The following is a 19,731-nucleotide window of genomic DNA, read 5'->3' on the forward strand; positions in this document are numbered from 1 at the left end:
CCAAGGAGCCAATCAGAGAGTCTGGAAGAAGACAAGGCCAGCACCCTTTCAGAATGCCTCTGTGTCATGTCTCGATCCCACTGGAACCGAGAGAGAACAGCTGAGGTCTCTCAGTGGCTGCAGAATGCTCTAAGCTCTGTGTTTTCGTGACTTGGGCAAAGGAATATGAGGAGAAAGAAATGGGAGAGTAGCAATGGTCCTGCCGCCCCTACCCTCATGACCTGCCACCTCCACCTGAGCCCATACCTGGAGAGGTGACCATTCACATGGACAAGGTGTGGCGAGATCTGAGGTTACAGATCTATCACTGCCGCCACCACCGGCCCAGCCCCTATCCCAGTCCAGAGCCAAGATCTGTTTCTGAAGGCTAACAATCAGCAGTTTGCCTTCCTGGAGGCCCCTTTCAGGGCTGGGGACACACAGACCCATCTGTGCAGCAGGAGACCAGAGAACAAGCCCAAAGTAGCTAGAGTTACAACAGCAGAAACTCAGGGTGGAGTGAGGAGGGACTGTCTGCTTAGCAAAATGACAATTTAATTCAAATAACAAGTCAGGACTGAGTGCTGACTGTATCTGCTGGGGCCACAGAGATGCAGGAAATGTGTTCTCTGCCCCCAAACAGTTGACACAATAATGAAGTCATAACAATAACAGCCAGCTCCAGTGCAGCATTTATGATGTGCTGAGCCCTGTTGTCAGGGTTTTACGAGTCATTTGATCCACACAACCAACCTTCTAAGCTAGATATTATTATCATGCCTATGGCAAAGACATCGGGGCATAGAAGAGTCAAGTAACTTGCCCGAGGCTGCACCGCCAGGGACCAGGTTATGAAGGTGCTCCTGCCCTCCTGCCTCCACCTCCTGCTGACAGATGATCACCTGCCCATCTCCATAGTGCCCAAGTCCTCTGTCCTCAAACTTAGGTGAAATTCACCTGTTCGCCAAACACACGCTGAGCACCTGCTCTGTTCCTGGACCTGTGCTGGAAATACAGACATCAATCAGTGAGGCTGCATCCCGGCCCCTAAGGAGCTCTCTGCCCTTCGAGTGACATTATCCAGGTAAACAGATGTCACATGAAGGGAAACAGGTCTAGAGAAGACATAGGCACAAGACACTTTGGAGCCCCAGGGGAAGGAGCCACAGGCAGCTCAAGAACTAGGGCCGTTTGTGAAAATCACCAACTCTTGCACATGGCAAGACTCCATCCACAGACAAAAAGGCAAACTGGAGAACCAGAGAAAATGCTCGCAAATTGAATATCTGATAGGGGATTGATTTCCAGAACACCCAGAGGGCTTCTAAAACTCAATAAGAAAAAGACCAAGCAACTGGATTCAAAATGAACACAGGACTCCAGTAGACATTTTTTCCAAAGAAGATAAATAAAAGGCCAAGCAGCACATGAAAAGCTCCTCAATATAATGGATCATTAGGGAAATGCAAACCAGAAACAATGAGAGTAGGATGGCTACCACCTAAAAACCAGAAAAGGAGAAGGGACGATGATGGACAGAAACTGAAACTTGTGCACAATTGGTGGGGATGTGAAAGGGCGCAGTAACTGTGGGAAACAGGAGGTCGGCTCCTAAAACCTAAACACAGAATTACCCGTGGCACGCGCCTGCCATCCCAGCGGCTCTGGAGGCTGAGGCAGGAGGATCGTGAGTTCAAAGCCAGCCTCAGCAACTTAGTGAGGTCTAAGCAACACAGTGAGACCCTGTCTCTAAATAAAATACAGAAAAGGAGTTAAGTGACCCTGGGTTCAACCCCTGATACCTAAATAAAGAAAGAAATAATTAAAAAAAAAAAAGAATTACCACATGAACCAGCAATTCTATTTACATATCTATATCTACATATATCCACATATACATATCTATTCAGAAATATAATATTATATATATATATATCCCCAAAACAATTGAAAGCAGGGTCTCAAAGAGGTATTTGTACCTACATTCACTATATCTGAAAAGTAGATAGAATGAAATGTTATTCAGCCTGAGAAAGTAAGGAGATTCTGGGGCTGGGTTGTGGCTCAGAGGTAGAGCACTCGCCTAGCACATGCAAGGCCCTGGGTTCGATCCTTAGCACCACATAAAAATAAATAAAATAAAGGTGTTGTGGTGTTATATATATATATATATACTAAAAAAAGTGTGTTTGTATATATATATATATATACACACATATATATACATATATGGATTCTGATACAGGCTACAACTCAGATAAACCTCGAGGACATTTTGCTAAGGGAAATGAGGCCATCACAAAAAGACAATTGCTGGGCAATTCCTTTTATATGAAATAATCAGTCAAAACCGGCTAGAGTCTGGGGGAGGGACAGGAGTCGGTGTTTCGTGGGCGCACAGCTTCAGTTTTGCAAGATGAAGAGTCCTGGAGTCTGATGGTAGTGAGGGTTGCACAACAATATCTGTGCGCTTTATTCCCGTGGAACTGTACCCTTAAAGATGGGTGAGATAGCAAATTTTGTTATGGTATTTTCCCACAATCAAAAGACTTTCGAGAAGAAGGCAAAGCCAGCCTCAGAGGGGAAAGCTCCCCAGGTCAGGGACAGACAGAGGCATGGAGAAGGCGCCCCAGGCAAAAGCTGAACGTGTGTGAGGCACAGCTGGCCTCGGCCACCAAGTCTGGCTTTGGATGTATCACCTCCCTGTTTGAAGGCTTGGCTTCCTCATCTGTCTAGTGAAATCAGTAAAACCTGCTCTGACAAACCCAGTGTATTCCATGCAGGAGGAGCCCTGAGTGTGTGGCATCATGAGACAGGTGGCTACCGTTACAAAGCCACAGCTGGGAACCGGGCAGACGTCTTCAGACTCGAATACCTGAAAAAAGACCAAGGGGCAGAGCCTGAGGTCCAGCCTTCCCAGAAGGCACCCCCGGCCCCCAGCAACGTTCCTGTGAGGGTCATCTTATCCATCTCTCTGCCTCCTCCAGGTCCACCAAGGCCCTTACCCTGCCTCAGAGAGTCCCCAGGCTGCAGGGGTCCACAGCCTCCAACAGACACAGGGCCCAAGGTAGTAGCCCCCAATTCAGCCGGCTCAAGCTCAGGATCACTAGATTCTCACTGGGAGGAGAAGGAGGGGACATGAGCTGGGTGGGATAAACTTTGAAAGTGTTCTGGAGGAGCGGCTGAGCCAGACAAGTGGGGACACGGCAGGGACAGAACCCATCGCTCAGCAGCCAAAGGCACAGGACTCTGACGGGACACAGAGCAGGGTCAAGTCCCCTCCACCTCTTGCTGTGTCTGATGGAGCCATTACGTAAGTTTTCTGAGCTTTCTTCCTACTCTGGCAAAGGGAGTCTCAGAACCTAACAAAGGGGCTCTTGCGGTCACTATCAGTACTTGTCCCCGGCTCCCCAAGGCTGGGAGGCGGTCAGCAATGAAGGATAGAAGAAAGACTACCAGGTTGAGATGGGGGGCTTCTGGGGCACCTTCTGTGTCTGGAGGATGCACATGTATGTGGGGGACAATGAGGAGGCCCCAAGGCCTGCCCTAGGCCAGGCCTGGCCTCCTCAGCTCCTGAAATTGTCCCCTGCATCTCACATTTGGCTAGGAGAGTCTCCCCTCTAGTGGGAATAAGCTTGGCAAGATTTTCCTTCTCCCTAATTGCTCTCCTGTCAGAGTTGGGGGCAGCACTCTAGACTTTACCCTCCCTCTGGGGCTCACAAGTTCCCTGGGCCATTTGCCATTAAAGACACACTTTCTTCCTCATGACCCAAGGCCAGCCAGGGAAGAAGCAGCCCCTGTGAGGATGTATTCAAAGGAATCCTCCAGCCTCCTCTGAGGGCTGGGCCACCCTTTTGTCACCACCTCACACCCATCCACCTACCCTTCTCACACACACTAACATCTGGGTCTCTTAGAAATCATTAACTCTGGGAGAGGTGCTGGCCCTTTAAGTTGTCCTGGGAAGAGATGACAAAATCACCCCCACTGGACTTTGTGCCTGAAGCTGGCGGCAAACAAGGCCTGGGAGCTTGTGAGAGCTGCCCGGGCAGGCCAAGGTAGGAGGCCCTGCCCAGGCAGCACCTCCACAGAGCGGGCTCTTCCCACTTTCCACCTCTGATGGGCTGGCCCTGTGCGGGAAGATCGGCTCTCGGCTGTGCCCAGCGGGGTCCAGGAGCATGCTCCCTGACGGGCATCCTCCCTGCCTGGTTGTTAGACTTTGTTCACATCCCTCCTCTTTCCAACAAGTGTCTCATTCTGGACCACTCTTGCAATGTCCATCTGTATCTATGTGAGGAGGGGGGACCCTGGTACAGACCAGTCCAGCTGTGCCCAGGATCCAGTCAGAGCCCAAGGTGCTCACCCAGCAAAAAAGGTGCTGGCTAGGGGGCCACAGGAATAGCAGATCGGTGGGAGAGAGCACAGGGCAGGAGTCAGGACCCCTGGGTCCATGCAGGGCCTCCAGAGCACCTAGGCCCATCTCTGAGCCCAGCCTATCCACCTGGGGTGTGACAGGCCCCCTCATGGCCAGCTAGCATCTGCAGCCCTCCGGTCGTGGTGATGGAGCAGGGGTACAGCTGCAGGCAATGGTCGCCCTCTCCCCCCTCCCTGTGAGCACATCTGGGGCTAACATCAGGCATCTCTCAGGCTAAGTGAAATGGGCACAAACTCTTAAATACCTCACACCCCAAGGGGGGCTGTGTAAGAGTCTCTGAGGTGCCCCCATCTAGAGTGGGCTTTCTCGGACTGCCCCAATCTTTGGTTTCAGTGTTGACAGTTGCTCTGTTAAGTACCCACCTCCCTGATGGTTGGTGACTTACCTGAGGCCAGAACCTGTATCCTGCCAACCCAGAGCCAGAGTGAGCCCAGGGCCTGGAGTGCCAAAGGCACACAGCAAATGTCTTTTGGGTGAATAAATGAATGAGCATCAGTGGTTTTAAATTATCAGCGCTGCACACAGTAGGAAGCCCCAAATCCGAGGTATCATGGACTAGTCCAGGCAAGGGTAAGCCCAAGTTCTTTCACAAGAAGTAGGTGACCTTCAGAAACCATCTGACCTTCCTCGTTTTGTTTTGGCCCAGATCCCATAGGCTAATTAGTTGGTGAGCATCCATTTATGGAGCTGCTGTGTGCAGGGCATTGGGTAGGGTGTCAGAGGATCACAGGAGAGAACTAGAAGACACAGACTCCCTGCTTTGCTTATGGTGGAATGTACTCATCTGGAATCAATCTGAGACCAATAGCAAGAAAAAATCAGGACAGGATGGACAGATCAAAGGTAGGAATGGGAAGATACAAGGAACAAGGTGCAAGTTATCTCAGGAGGTTCCCAGAGAAGGTATGCTCTGATCTATAGACTCAGGACATGAATCCCATCCACCCATTCATTGAAATAAATATTAAAATCCAGGCCAAGAGAATACAGCAGTAAACAGTTACAACCCTTCCCTTGACTTGCCTACAGCCTCTCTGAGGGCCAGCGTCTAAATTCAGGTGACCATGGTATCGGAGATAAGACCTGATAGATATCGTCCACATGCCAGAAGCTGGAGGAATGGAGAATAACTCAGCAGGGCCAATCTTGAAAGAATTCTCCAAAATCTACCCAAGGATCTGCGCTTCTACAGGAGCAGCAGATACAGGTAGCCAGAGAGGAGGCAGGAGGAGTGGGCAGGTATCCGACAGGTAAACAAGGTTAATGGTGACCTGTTGTTTTTCCAGGTTCTTGGTGACCTCACCTTTGACCAACAATTTCCTGGCACTGGCTCACTCTGCCAAGGGGGAGGAGAGGGGGAGGAAGAAGAGGGTAAACAGGAGGTAGGGCCAAAGGTGGACCTAGAAGGCAAGGGGCACATTCCAAAAAGTCTCCCCAGGCTGAGGCCTGCAGCAGAGCCCAAAGTCCAATAGGAAACCCACACCTGTGTTCCAGCCATCGAAAATACCATAAATTCTTGATTACCTACCAATTATCCACCAGAAAGGATGCTTTGGGCTGCCTGGAACAGCTTCCCTGTCCCCAATCTGCAGCCCAGCTTGCCGCCCCCCCACTCCAGCTCCCCAGGTGCCCCCTGTGCAGAGGCCTGGACTGGCTGGAGGGAGCTGAGGAGTTCCACCTGGGCATGACCACCTCCTCCTCTTTTCCAATAGCATTAACAGCTCTTAGGAGATGCTCCCCCACTCCACAGCCCTCAGCCCAGACGGTCCTGAGAACAAGGCCTTGCTAGTTTGCCATCCTGTGGCACTGCAAGAGGAAGCCCTGAAACTCCTCAGCCAGAAGTCAGGTTCCTGGCTCACTCTGCCACCCACAGACTGGGTGACCTTAGGCCAGTCAACAAACCTCAGTTTTACCATCTGTGCAATAGACATGTACAAGAGGAACATGCCCAGAGCTTTTAAAAGGAGATCATGTAGATGGAATAAGTTGGGCCTAATTTTTCTAAATGCTGGGTGTTATTAGAGATCACCCAAGCTTTTAATTTTACTGATGAGGAAACTAAAGTTCAGAAGATTCAGGAACTCTCTCTCCTCACCTACCTCCTGCGCCTCCTGTGACTTATCTTCTTAGCTCAGTCTGGCCTCATGAATATGGGTCCCTGAGCTTTGGGGGACACAGGTCACTTTGAGAATCTGGCAAAACCCAAGGACCTCTCTCCCTCAAACACATTCACCTGCATACCCCAGTGGGGGTCCATGTGTCCCAGATTGGGGAATCTTGTTCTATGTCATTGCAGAAATGGGAGAGGCTATCACAGCCCCAAGGAAGCAGAAAGTGGTCACAAGGAAAGCCTGAATTTCTAAAAGCAAACCTCATTTAGAGTCCCCAAAGCCCAGTCTTAAGCCCCTGAGAAGTAAGTCCATGTGACCCCCCCCCAACTCCTCATTTCTCTGTCCTTTCCCCCCACTTATCATCTTTCAATCCATCTAAACCCCTCGCCTACAGCTTTCTCCTGAACTGGCGATTTCCGTTCTGGTCTTCGGAAGTCAAACAGAATCTCGGAGACCATCTGTACAGACCTCTTTATCTCTGCAGATGAGAACTGTAAGCAACCAAAGGTATGCTGACTCGTGGAGGTCTCCCAGATAACCAGGACAGAAGTCAGCCTGCACAAACCAGCTCAGCCCCACGCGAGCATGCTGAGGACCTACTGTGTGATCCGTGCCCAGCTGGCAGGGAAGGGCCACCAAGAACCCATGAGCTATCACTAGATTGGCTGAGCACATCTAAAATCCTTGGAATGAAAGTGCAAACAGGGCCACCGTGCTCCTGATTGTGTAAGAGAGGTTGCAAAATCTCTAGAAGTTCAGCAAAGGCAGAGCCGATCATTCATTCACTCATTCATTCATTCAACAAATATTTATTGAACTTCAAGCACTAAGCAATAAGATAATCACCCAGACAAGCTTCCTGCCCTCCTGAAATCCTGGAGAGGGAGAAAGAGTCTCTAAACAAATGAATGGAATTTAGCTAAAGATAAATAGTATGGGGAAAATAAAAAGGGAGAATTGCAAGCCACTTGGAGATGTCACTCTTGTTGGTTGGGGGAATCAAGAGGTGACATTTGAATTGAGTCCTAAAAGGTGAGAAAAGGCATCCATGCAAAGGTGAGGAGGTAGAATGTTCCTGAAGGAGGGAACAGAAAGTGCAAAGTCCCTAAGGCAGACATAAAATTGATTGGTTCAAGGAAGGGAGAGATCCGTGTATGAGGCCTTCTGGGAGGCTAGAGCGAGGGTTGCTGACCAGGCCTCGGGCAGGAGAGAAAGACAGGCTTCACACGGCATGAGGGGAGGGTGAGGCGGTCAGGAATCAGGGTGGTGTCAAAGCCTGTCCAGGTTACTGGGAGGAGCAAGAATCATAGAGGCCAGAGGGTCACCGGGGAGCCCCCAAGCCCAGGCCATGAAGTTGAAAGAGGAGAAAGAGCGATGGAAATATTTTCAAAGCAGAATTGTTGATGGCTTTGCATGTGGGGGTTGAGGCAAAAGGAGTGACCCCATATGAATGCCCAGTGCTGGTCTCTGACTGCCAGAGAGGTGGCAGAGCCATTGACAGACTAAGGGAAGCCGCAGGTTCACCTGGGAAGCCAAGGCCATTTGTGTATCCGGGGGAAAGCTCAGTACCCTTTGCTCACAAAACCTGTCCCCTCTGAAGGGACCATAAAACAGTGTGTCTTCTTGACAACAGAAGGAAGAGCCACTTAAAGATTTTGAAGGAGGCCCTGAAGGAGGGTGGGGGAACCCAGCTCTCAAAACATCCCAAGTGTCCAAAATGTGACAATCCCAAGTAAAATCCCCCAACGGCTTTCGTGGGCCATGTGGCAGGGGAGCAGGCCCAGGGTGCCTGTCACCGGGTGGTGGTTCTACGATTCGTGGGGTCCCTCCTGTCCCATCTCTATGTTATGGGGAGAGTGGCCATTGGATGTTGGTGTGGTTCTTTTTTTACGAGTCAAGAGTTCCTTTTTATTGGAGGAAAGTCCCATCTGGAATCATCTACAAAACCACCCTCTCCGCACCACACTCTGTGGGGGTCATGGGCATTGGGCACTGGGCACGGCAGCTGGCACACCCACTGGCACCTGCAATTACAGGGTGACACTGACCATCTGCCCTGTGTCTGTTGGTGTAAACTCCAGGGGAAATGCAGCTGAGGCCTGTCTCCAGGGATTCTGGTTGAGCAAACCCAGACTCCCTCCAGCTCTGGGGCCTACGGATCTCACCAGACTCCAAGACCTAGGCTTTGGGCCTCCACCAGCCTCAATCTCAGCCCCAGCCTCAGCCCTGCCTTTATCCTGCACCTCTCCTGACCACTGCCATATTCTCCCTCTTTTTTCTCCCCATCCTGGCTCCTCTGTTTGGTCCTTTCTTACTTCTGACTGGAAAAGGACTCAACTTTTTCCTCCTCGCTGGCCTGTTCTTGGTGCTGTCTTCCCTGACATCTGCCCCACGTCCCTTCCACCGACACAACAAAGTACCTTCTCTGAGCCAAACAAGTGCTGGGGGCACACCTGTGAGCGAGACACACGTGATCCCAGGTCTCAGGGACCTGTCACTGCAGCTGGGGATTCAGCTCATAAACGGGGAGTGGACGGGTGAGTGGAGAGCCGGCAGGCGGTGGAGGCAGAGACAGAAAAGACCGTCCAACAGCAGCGACAGGTGCCATTTCACTGCTCGGCTTCCAGAGTACCCACCGCCAGGGGCTGTCCCAGGGACACATCAGTGAGCAGCAAGGACACCAACACGGTTCAACTTGCTGTCCAGACGAGACACCCACAGAGGACAAATCAGTCCATTTTGAAAAGTGACAATAGGAGAAGGTGATGTGTTCAGAAGAAAAAGATAAAATGGTATAAAGTAAAAGGGATGGAAATTGGGGCAAGAATACTATCACCATAAAAAGGATGCTCAGGGCAGGCTGCACCTAGGCGATGTGTAAGCAAAGACTTGAAGAAGATGAGAGAGTGAGTCCTGCAGATATCTGGAGACAGAACATTCCAGGCCAAAGGGAAAGGTTGTAGAAAGACCCTGGGGCAGGAGCAGGCAGGCTAGGTTGGAGTCAGAACATTCCAGGTGGAGGGGAGAGGCTGTGCAAAGACCCTGGGGCAGGAGCATGCAGGCTGTGTTGGAATCAGAGAATCACAGATCCAAGTGAAAGGTATGCAGAGATTCTGGGGCAGGCGCCTGCCGACTGTGTTTAAAGAAAACACTTGTTTTTTTTTTTTTTTTTTTTTTTTTTTTTTCCTGGAAAGAGATCATGTCGGACCTTGAAAGCCATTGGAAGAACTTTGGCTTTGAAGCTGGGCACAGCGGAACATGCCTGTAATCCCAGCAGCTTGGGAGGCTGAGGCAGGAGGATCTTGAACCTTAGTAACTTAGGGAGGCCCTAAGCAACTCAGCAAGACCCTGCCTCTAAATAAAACATAAAAAGGGCTGGGGATGTGGCTCAGTAGTAAAGCACCCTGGTTTCAATCCCTGGTACCCCCCACAAAATAATTTTGCCGGCCATTGAATCCCACCTCCCAGTCTCTATCCCTCGCCCCCTCATCCTTCCTCCCTCCCCATCTCCCTCCTTTCCCTTCCCTCTCCTTCAGCCTCAGTTCACATAAGGCCCTGCAGGGACACGCGCCGCGGGCTCCTCACCCCTGTGGTCAGGAGGGCCGCAGATTACAGTGTCTGGGTTGCTGTTGCTCTATAATCACCCCCGCGGTTCAGGTGCACCAGGACCCCGGGGCACGCCCCTGCTGGGCCAGGACTTTCTATCCTCAGCCAACCCCCATCTAACCCCCAACTCAGAGAGAGGTTGGAGAGGACAGAGAGAAGGGACTTCTGGGCCTTTAACTTTGCCCAGCCCTCAAGGCCAATGAGGACAGGGCTAGAGGGGACCCATGGGGCAGAGGACAGACCCAAGGGAACGGTGCCTTCCAGCTCACAGGGTAAGATTTGAACCCAGGATGCTGTCCACGCCTCCACACCACTGACTGCTTCATCTTCTGGTCCAGGACCTGAGGATCAAGCAGCAGGTCAGTGGTCCCTACCTCAGGGCAAAAAGAGAAAGAGTTGTCTATGGACGGACGCTGAGTTACAGCATGGGGGCAGAGGCGGTTTGCTGCTGAATGCCGGCTTCCCAAGGGCCAGGGGAAACACCCCAGTTGAGGGTGACCCCAGTCCTGCATCTCTGGGGCAGTAGGGATGGGTCAGGGCTGCTCTGCGACAGCCCCGCTCAGGAACCACTCAACAGGCAACAGATGGCAGGCTGTGGAGGTCAAGCAAGCCACAGGCCCTCTTGCCAGCCCCACCCCAGGCTCTGAGCCTGCAAATGGGACCCCTCTTGTCCTCTAGGAAAGAAAGCTCCAGTGTCAGCCTCCTGGGTCACCACCTATCAGGACAGATCCGGCTCCCTTTGGCTGTCACATGTCACGCGTGGCTGTGGCCTCCAGCACCTGAGTCATCTGTGATTCATCGCCCTCTGCCCTCGGACCAAGAGGGCTGGGCCAGGTGGATGGGATAAGGCCAGTCTGATGTCCCTAGTACAGGTCTGTCCCTCCCCACTCCACCCTACACTGGGACATAGAAATAGCCAGCTCCTTCACCAGGGACACCCAGGTGAACACAGCTGCTCCTAGAGGGCCCCCCACCCCATGTGCACACACACACACACACACTCCCTTGTGGTGTCTCCCACTCGCACGTGTGCTGGGGGACCCCACATTCCCCAGAGCACCAGACTGGGATTTAGGCTCATGCTGTGAATTGTGGGAGTTCACACAAGACCACCACCCCATCCCTCTCTGGGCCTCCTATGACCTGGGGCTCAATGGTCTCCACAATTCCTTCCAGCCCTTAATCTGAAGAGAGCTTTCCATAAAGGGTTTAAACACCAGGGAGAGAGACCTAGGAGCCCATGGCAGAATGGTGGCCCGGGAAGGAGGGGCTCTCCCGAACCCCCAGACGACACCGCACCTCTGAACACAGGTAGCACAGCAGGGAGAGACGGCAACACCTACAAGAGTACCCCCCACCCCCACCCCTGCCAAACCTGAGCCACCACCTCAGAAGGATGGAGGAGAAATCCTACAGGGCTCCCCCTCGGGCCGGGGCTCCTGAGGACGGGGCCATGGATCCTCAGACTTTCACAGGTCAAGAATTTTTGTCCCACTTTTTTTTCCCCTAAATCTTCCTGTCTTGAATGAGCATCGTGGTCACCCCCACCCCCGAGGCCAGTTCCCCTTTTCAACCTGTTTTATCCATGCACAGATGCACAGAGGGCAGCTGCTGGTAAAAGCAGTAACTGTGTCCTTCCTGCCTTGGGTCCCTTTCGTCCCCAGACCTCCTGTGGAAATGTGGGTCACACCTGGATCTGATTCCCCAGAGGAAAGACAGGACAGAGGGGTTTTGAAAGCTGGATATTTGGAAGGAATCACAGAGGCGATGGTGATGAGCCCCTGGCTCTCGCTCCGTCTGAGTCGACTCACCCAGATCCCTGGTAAGTACTGCCTCTCTGGCCCCAGGAAGGGGTTAAGGTGCCTAGGTCCTCCTAGGTTGGAGGGAAGTTGGGAAAGCTCTGGAGGGAGTATGTTTCTCCACTTGGCCTGAGCTTTGCTTTCCCAATCCATTATGATTACCGTGGGACAGAGCCAGGCCAAGCCTCAACTATGTGACCAACAGACAGTAGGAGAAACTCAGATCAGACCTGAGGAAGAACTTCTTTGTCTCCAGACCACAGATCCCTTCACTCAAGCAGTTGCCTTCTCCCCTCCAGAGGAGGAGAAAACATGACCTGGGGTGGGGAAGGTGAGAGGTTGCCTTTGGAATAGGCATGTGACAGTGGGCAAGGGAGCAGGTGGCTTCCTTTCCTCTTCCCAACAACCATGGCAGGCCATTTGAGAGAAGCCAGTCTTCGGGAAACTTCCTGTTACGCCAAAGCCAGCAGCTGGCTTCTGGGGCCTGGGCTAGGAGGGGCAGCTTCCCTGAAGTTATGGGGCCTGGGGAGTCCTTCCTTCGCACCTTGGAGCCAAGCAGATCCTCCCTGCACCACAGTGGACGCCCCTTTGGGGGTTTTAACGTGGCTGCTGTATCGGGGGGTGCCCAGGGTGTGGATGGGGTGGCCCCAGCCAGCCTCGGCAAGAAGGCACCGGAGCTCTTTGGCCTTCATGGGCAGCACGATCTCTTCCCTGGAAGGAGTCAAGTGTGGGGCCTGGACTGGGCAGAGGGTGAAAGCAAGGCGAGGTTGCATCTGGGAGTCAGCCTGCAGTCACATGCTGGGAGGGGACTAACGTAGGGCCCCAGACTCAGGGCCCTCGCCCCGGCCAGCAGCTGACCACTAAGAGGGAAAAAGGCACTTCTAGAGGAAAGGAAATGGCTGGTTTGTCCCTGTGCTTGTCTACACACCCTCGGAGGGACGGGCCATCTAGAATGCTGAGCCTCTTTGATTCTGCAGGTCAGACCCCAGGGCCGAAGCACAGAGCTCACCCGCACCTCAGGGAGCATGCAACCGAGGCAGGAGCCCCTGCGCTGCCCTTGACACAATGAGGCAGCTAATTTGGTTCAAGTCACTCATTCATTCATCAACAAATGCCGTTTATATTGAGCACCCCTCTTTTTCCGTCGTGCTGGGGGTCAAACCCAGGCCTCTCTGCTCCTGCTAAACTACAATGCTCTGCCACTGAGCTACACACCCAGCCCTACTGAGCCCCTCCTAAACAGCTGCTACTGTATGTTCATTGTCTAATCAATACCTGGGAGGGAGGGAGGACCATGTCCGTATTGCTGATCGAGACCATGAGGACCAGGGAGATCAAGCAACTTGCCCAAGGTCACAGAGACAGAAAACTCTGGACTAATGTCAAAAGTAGAGCTCAGCTCGGTCCCATTTCATATTCTCCCTTCCCACCACTCTGCACCCAGTCACCTGAATAGCTAGCCTTGCCTGGGCCCACCCATGTGCCTTGGAACATTAGCATTCGTGCCTATGATGGCAACACTAGAGCCCATGTCTGGTACTGGGAGGCCTCGACATGACCTGAAGCACACAAAACGCTAAAGATATCAGGGAGCCTGTTTTACAGATGACAGCTGGGGTTCAGAAAAGTAATTCTGTGCTAAGGTATAATTTAGACGCTGTCAGGGTCAGGACTGTGTTTGGGGGATGTTCAACCTCAGGGCCCAGAAAAAGCAGTCAAGATTTGAACCCCTGGTCGGGTGTGGTGATGCAGGCCAGTAATCCTAGCAGCTCAGGAGGCTGAGGCAGGAGGATCATGAGTTCAAAGCCAGCTTCAGCAAGAGGGAGGTACTAAGCAACTCAGTGAGACCCTGTCTCTAAGTAAAATACAAAATAGGGTTGGGGATGTGGCTCAGTGGCTGAGTGCCCCTGAGTTCAATCCTGGTACCCCCTCCACAAAAAAAAAAAAAAAAAAGATTTGAACCCCTGCAATCAGGTGGGCCAGAGTGGCAGGGTGTTATCAACCCGGCAGCTGCCAGATAGAGGGTTATTAATAGCCACGAGGTGCTTATTACTGAATAGTCAGCAGTTCCCAGAGGGCAGCTTGGGGTCATGGGACCCCAGCCAGGTCATCCCTTTCCCCCCCCCAGTCCCAGGGGGGCTCGTCCTGAGAAGCTGGCTCCCCCAGCTGGGCCTCACCCTGCCCCTGGGAAGCCTTACCCAACCAGATAGCCACCCCGTGACTGGGCATGGTGACCCCTGTCACACTTGTGTGCTTGGGAGCCCTGTGGATGTGCTCATGTGGAAGAGCACAGGCGACTGGCTCCAGGAGGAAGGATGCCTCAGGAGGGCAGCTGTGCGGGGTGGGCTTCCCCCACCTGTAAGACTGGAAGACGCCGCACCACACGACACAGATCACCAAAGAGGTTTCCGCTTTATTACAAAAGGCTGTGTGTTTATATGAGTCTCAGGAGAGGTCGCAGGGCTGAGGTAGATAATAGGTCGCCCGTTTATTGGCAAGCTCTTCCATATGTCAGTTCCGGGGCCCAAGAAGTTAATTCTAATTGGGGCTAAGGCTTCCCACCAGCAGGGTTTGAACATGGGCGCTGGCGGGAACGTTTCGCACCAGTGAAAGAAACAAAGAGTTCGTTTTCCCAACACCACCAGGTGCAAGGCCTCGAGGCCTCGGGGACCCAACAGGCCCAACGCCAGCCCCACCATCTTGTTTCTTTCTTGAACTGGAGAGGAGAGGATCAGGGTAGAGCAGCTGGGAAGGAAGTCCCAGGGAGGGACTGAGGGGAGGCCTGGGGTGAGGCTGGAGATCCCTGTGATCAGCAAACAGCCTCCCTGAGCATTTGCCCTGGAGCTGCAGTTCACAGCTTCCCAAGAGGCCCCAGCCTCAGTCCCCGAGGCCTGCCCCATACCTGTGCTACAACCTTGCTCCCCCAGAGATCCTGAAACAACCAGATTTTTATCTGGATGGAATTTCTGACGATGGAATTTCTGAAACTGACACCCTGAGGACCTTCCCTTAAGTCCCTTGGAGGCAGCTGGCAGGATGGCCCGCCCAGGACACAGGGTTTCTGTCCAGAGCCCACCTGTATGCCAGGGAGGACTCAAGGCTTCCTCCCTCAGAATGGTGTGCTTGGGGTGACAGGAGAGAAGACTGGCCTTGCGTCCTGGTTCTATTTCTTCCCCGTTGACCCCATAAATGCTCAGGTCACCCAGTTGTGCCTGGCCCTGGGCTCAGAGCCACGGCTTCCCCAGCCCCACCCCTTCCCTTCATCCTGGACTCCAGGGCTGAACCTGCCCTGGCTTGCCTGCCCCCTCAGGGGGGGTGTCGACCCAAAAGATGACTACGAAGCCAGCCAGAGGCTAGGGGCCGGAGGACTGCTGGTTTGAAGCCAGCCTGGGCAACTTAGAGAGACCCCGCCTCAAAATAAGTGATAAAAGGGATTCGGATGTAGTTGGAGGTAGAGCACCCCTAGGTTCAATGCCCAGTACTGCCAAAAACCCAAATAACAAACAAACAAACAAAAAATAGCCACAGTATTTCAGTTTACAAAAAAAAAAAAGTGGGGTACAGTCAAATTATTACAAATAGAGCTCAGAAAAGAAAAAAATACCAGGATAACAGCATGGTTATAAATGACCATCGTGAGCCTCCCTACACACAAGTCACTTCACAGGCACTTTCCATGTGTCCCCGCCACTTTGTCCTCTCAGGCTCCACATGTAGCTATTACCATGCCCATTTTAGAGATGAGGAAGTTGAGGCCCAGGGAAGTAATTAATTCAGCAGTAGATCCAGAATTTCAACCTGAGTCTGTCAGAAGTCTCAGTGGGACTTAGAGTGGCCCAGAATGGACTCTGCAGCAGCACAGACGGCGACTGAGGAGAGGTCCCTTGGGGTTGGGCCTCACAGGCCTTCCCCACATCCCTGGGGGACTTCCAGTCCCAGGAGACTGGACCTGCTGCAAATGGGTTGGGAGTGGGGAACAGAGGCTTCCTGCGGGAAGTCTGAGAAGGTGATGAATGGGATTCTCAGACCTCAGAGAGGGCAAGAGGAGCATCGGGAAATAGGCCTGCGTTGGCATCTGCCCCACTTGGAGTCATACAGGGGGACGAGCAGGGGGAAGTATGGAGAAATAGCAGGAGCAGTCTGGTGAGCCAGGCACGGCTCATGACAAATGGGAGAGAGCTCTGTGGGACTGTAACTGTAGGGGAGAAGGGTGGGGCTGGGGCCCTGCGAGGGCTCAGAACACCAATATCTCCTGGTCCTGAACTCCCAAAAAGCCAAGCGAAGGCAGATGGCACCTTCCTAAGACTGGTTCCCAATGGCAGTGTCGGATAGTGGGGTTTTTCCATCCAAAGACTAGGAACTCCAGGGGCAAGGGCCATGGCACCCCCTCAGACTGGGAGCTCCCTGCAGGCAGCATTCCCACTCCCTTCATGGGGAGAACACTCTCCAAAGCCTTTGAGAATCTCTGCTCCCAACTCTTTCTTATCCTGGGGAGGCCCAGGCCCAGCCGGGCTCCTGTAACACCTGGCCTGATAGGTCCTCTCCTTTGAATTACTACTCCCTGTGGTTCTAGCTCTTTCCCTGTAGAATTACCCCTTCTGTCCCCTCTGCCGCGCATGCTCAACCCTGTCTTGCATTTTCCATTTCCAGGCAGATTATAAATATTTACTGTTTCCTTCCCTGTTCTGCCCTCATCCTGTGGATGTAGCTGAGCCAGCCTGGTGGAGCTTCCAGAGTTCATCTCATCCATCCTCTGGGTCTAAGCTGGCATGTGCCAAAGCCACCCTAGCACATGAGAGACTGTCCTACACCAGGGCTTAGCACATGTGCCTGGTGTTCAGTCAATGCTGGATGATGGGAGGGAGCAGGGAAGGAAATGATTCCACACGTTTCCTGCAGATCCCACCTGCCTCTCCCCATGGCAATTCTTCTCATCCTCTGTTCTCTTACCCACAGTGGGCTGTAGGTAAGGCCACTTTCTCTTGGAGAGACTTCAATAGAGCTAAGTCACTCTCCTCACTCAAGATTTTGGACAAACTTGTTCTACCTGGGTCAGTCCCTGCCCTGAGTCTTCGTACCAGATACTGCCAGACAGACCCTGGTTTCTAATTATCTTAGAAACGTATCCTTCCTTTTGGAACCTCTCTCTATCCCCTGAGACTTTCATGTATACTGTAAAACCTTGTGGATGGAAAGGGACTATGTAATTCAATGGCTTAGTTATTTATTTCTGCTGGGTAGCAACCATTCCAAAACTTAGTAGCATTAAACAGCAACCCACACACTCGCTCACCACTCTGCAAATTCAGGCAAAGGATGGCTTTTCCCTAGTTTACATACTGTTGGCAAGAGTTACTGACCAGGGACGGGAGAATCCCAGTTCCCAAAGACTTCACTCGCATGTGTGAAGCCTCAGCTTGGGGTGGTTAAAACAGCTGGAAGCTGCCTGAGACTTTCTCCCTGACCTCCTATCCTACCCTACAGCAAGTTGAACTTCCTGATAGTATGGCAGCTGCCTTCAGAGAGGGCAAAAAATACAAGCTACAACGCCCCCTATGGCCTAGGCTTGAAAGTCCCAGAACCTCTCTTCTGCCACATTCTTCATCAAAGCAAGTCACAGGCCAGCTCAAATTCAAAAAGGAGGAATAATAGAACTTATCTTCTGTGGGGAGGAGCAGCACTTGGGCCCAGCGATGGGAAGAACTGTTGGCAGCCATATTTGCACATGAGCCGCCTCAATGGTCCTAACACAGGAAACAGACCCAGAACCACCAAGTTCCACAGAGATCCATCCCCTCTTGCAGGAGGAGCTGTGGGAGGGAGGCAAGTGGGCAGGCAGATTCCCTGGAGAAGTAGCAACTTTAAGGACCTTTGAGGGCCGTGAGCAGGATGGCAAAGAGAAAGGGTCCCAGGCTGAGCAGAGCAGAGTTGAAGGCGGAGGAGGACTTGGATCTCAGTTAGGTCTTCTCTAGGCGTTGAGTGATCCTTGGGAAGGTTCCAGGGGGCGTCTGCCCAGGTCTTCCATAATTGGGGGAGGTAGCATTTTCCTTTTCTCCTCCTTTTCTCCCTGGTCTATTTCAAGACTGTGTCTCTCATCCAAGCCTGCATGTTGCAATCTCTGGTGTGCTTAGGTTTCCGATCTTCCACTGACAAGCCCCAGCCCCTGGAGACATCTTTAGCCTTGCCTTACTTTACCATGCATGGGGAAGTTGGATTTCAGCTCTAGGTTTGGCCACCACTAAATCCTCCCCCTGTCCCACTTTTCTCCTGCCTGTTTGTATTCGGTCTAGACAATTCATTTTTATTTGTTGATTGTCCTGCCCTAGCCTGGGGCAGCTGTGGCGTCGGTGGAAAGAGAGCACTAGAATCGGAGTCAGGAAAGCTGGTTTAAATTCTGGCTGGACCGTTTACTGGTTATGCGTTATTCATCCTCTCTGGGCCTCCTGCTTCCCGTCTGCCCAGCAATTATAATGAGCCCCCATCTCCAAGGTGGCTAAAATGAGACAGTACCTAGTACTGACAAACCGTCCCCTGCTCCCAACCCAACCAGCTGGCTCTATGCACTTCTGGCCATCAGGACTCTTCTTGACCCACAAGCCCACTACTGATCGCTCCTGGTAGCTGCAGAAATCCTGTGCCATCTCCATAGTCTTGGGATGGAACCCTCAGTCTCTAGGCCTCAGTTTCAACAATGTCATGCATTTAACAAATGTTTGTGAAGCGTACACTATTCCAGGCATTGTTCTAGAAGTTGGAGAAACAGTGAATAAGGTCAACAAAACTTCTTGCCTCACAGAACTTGCTTTCTAGTGGAGACAGAAGAGACAGAAATTTTATTTATTTATTTTTTTAATAAGACAGTGTGGATTTTTTTAACTTTTATTTTATTTATTTATATGCAGTGCTGAGAAGCGAACCCAGTGCCTCACACATGCTAGGCAAGCGCTCTGTGACTGAGCCACTACCCCAGCACCCCCCCAGAGAAAATTTTAAAGCTATGCTGTTCAGAATGGTAGCTGCTAGCCATGCATGTATAGCAAATTCTTGACACCTACCCACAGCCAACTATAATATATGATAGGTGCAAAATACATACAGATTCAAAAATTAGCGAAGAAAATTAAAATCTCTCATTAATAATTTTCATATAGATTAAACGTTGAAGTGATATCTTAGATAGGTTTGGGTTTTAAAAAACCCCATTACTTTACCTGTTTCATTTTCCCTTTAAAAATCTGACCCTTTAGAAAAATCTAAATTACATATGTATGGACTAAGGATAAGACTCAGTGATAGAACTCGTATTTAGCACGTGCAAAGCCCCAGGTTTAATGCTCAGCACTGTGAAAAAAACAAATAAAATACATGTGTAGCCTACATTCTACTGCTATTGGCCGGCACTGTCCTAGAGTAGGCTAGAAGGTGGCATTGCTATGGGGAAAATGAAGGGGTTGTAAAAAAGAGGGGCCCGCATGCAGAACTAGAAGGGGTGAACTGTAAATGCAGTGTTCAAGGTGAGCCAGACTGCGGTCAAGGTGAGCCAGACTGAGAAGCTAAGGAGACTTGAAGGCCAGGAAGCCACACACACACGTGCCATGAGTAGGAAGGGTTGGGCCAGGAAAGGGAAGCTGTTATAAAGACAGAGGAGGGAGCATGCCCACTGTGTCTGAGGACACAGAAGCCCATGTGGCAGGACCGAAATGACCAAGGTAGGTCTGAAGTCACTGAGTAGGCGGGAGGTAGTGGCCGTAGGACAGTGCAGGGTCTTTTGAGGGCATTTGATTTTTTCTCTTGAGTAAAA

General features: G+C 51.8%; 1 long non-coding RNA gene across 1 annotated transcript; it reads right to left on the reverse strand.

Annotated features, from left to right (window-relative positions):
* Positions 1-2,419: 2,419 nt before the first annotated feature.
* LOC124080261 (uncharacterized) lies at positions 2,420-5,153 on the reverse strand. The gene is made up of 2 exons (XR_006847648.2): positions 4,800-5,153; positions 2,420-2,854 (listed from the first exon to the last, which is right to left on the reverse strand). It is a non-coding gene; the product is annotated as an uncharacterized LOC124080261 (long non-coding RNA).
* Positions 5,154-19,731: the final 14,578 nt, after the last annotated feature.

Source organism: Marmota monax, unplaced genomic scaffold (assembly GCF_021218885.2).
Source record: "Marmota monax isolate L192 unplaced genomic scaffold, Marmota_monax_Labrador192_F-V1.1 WCK01_AAM20220418_F8-fsc00187, whole genome shotgun sequence".
NCBI lineage: Eukaryota > Metazoa > Chordata > Mammalia > Rodentia > Sciuridae > Marmota > Marmota monax.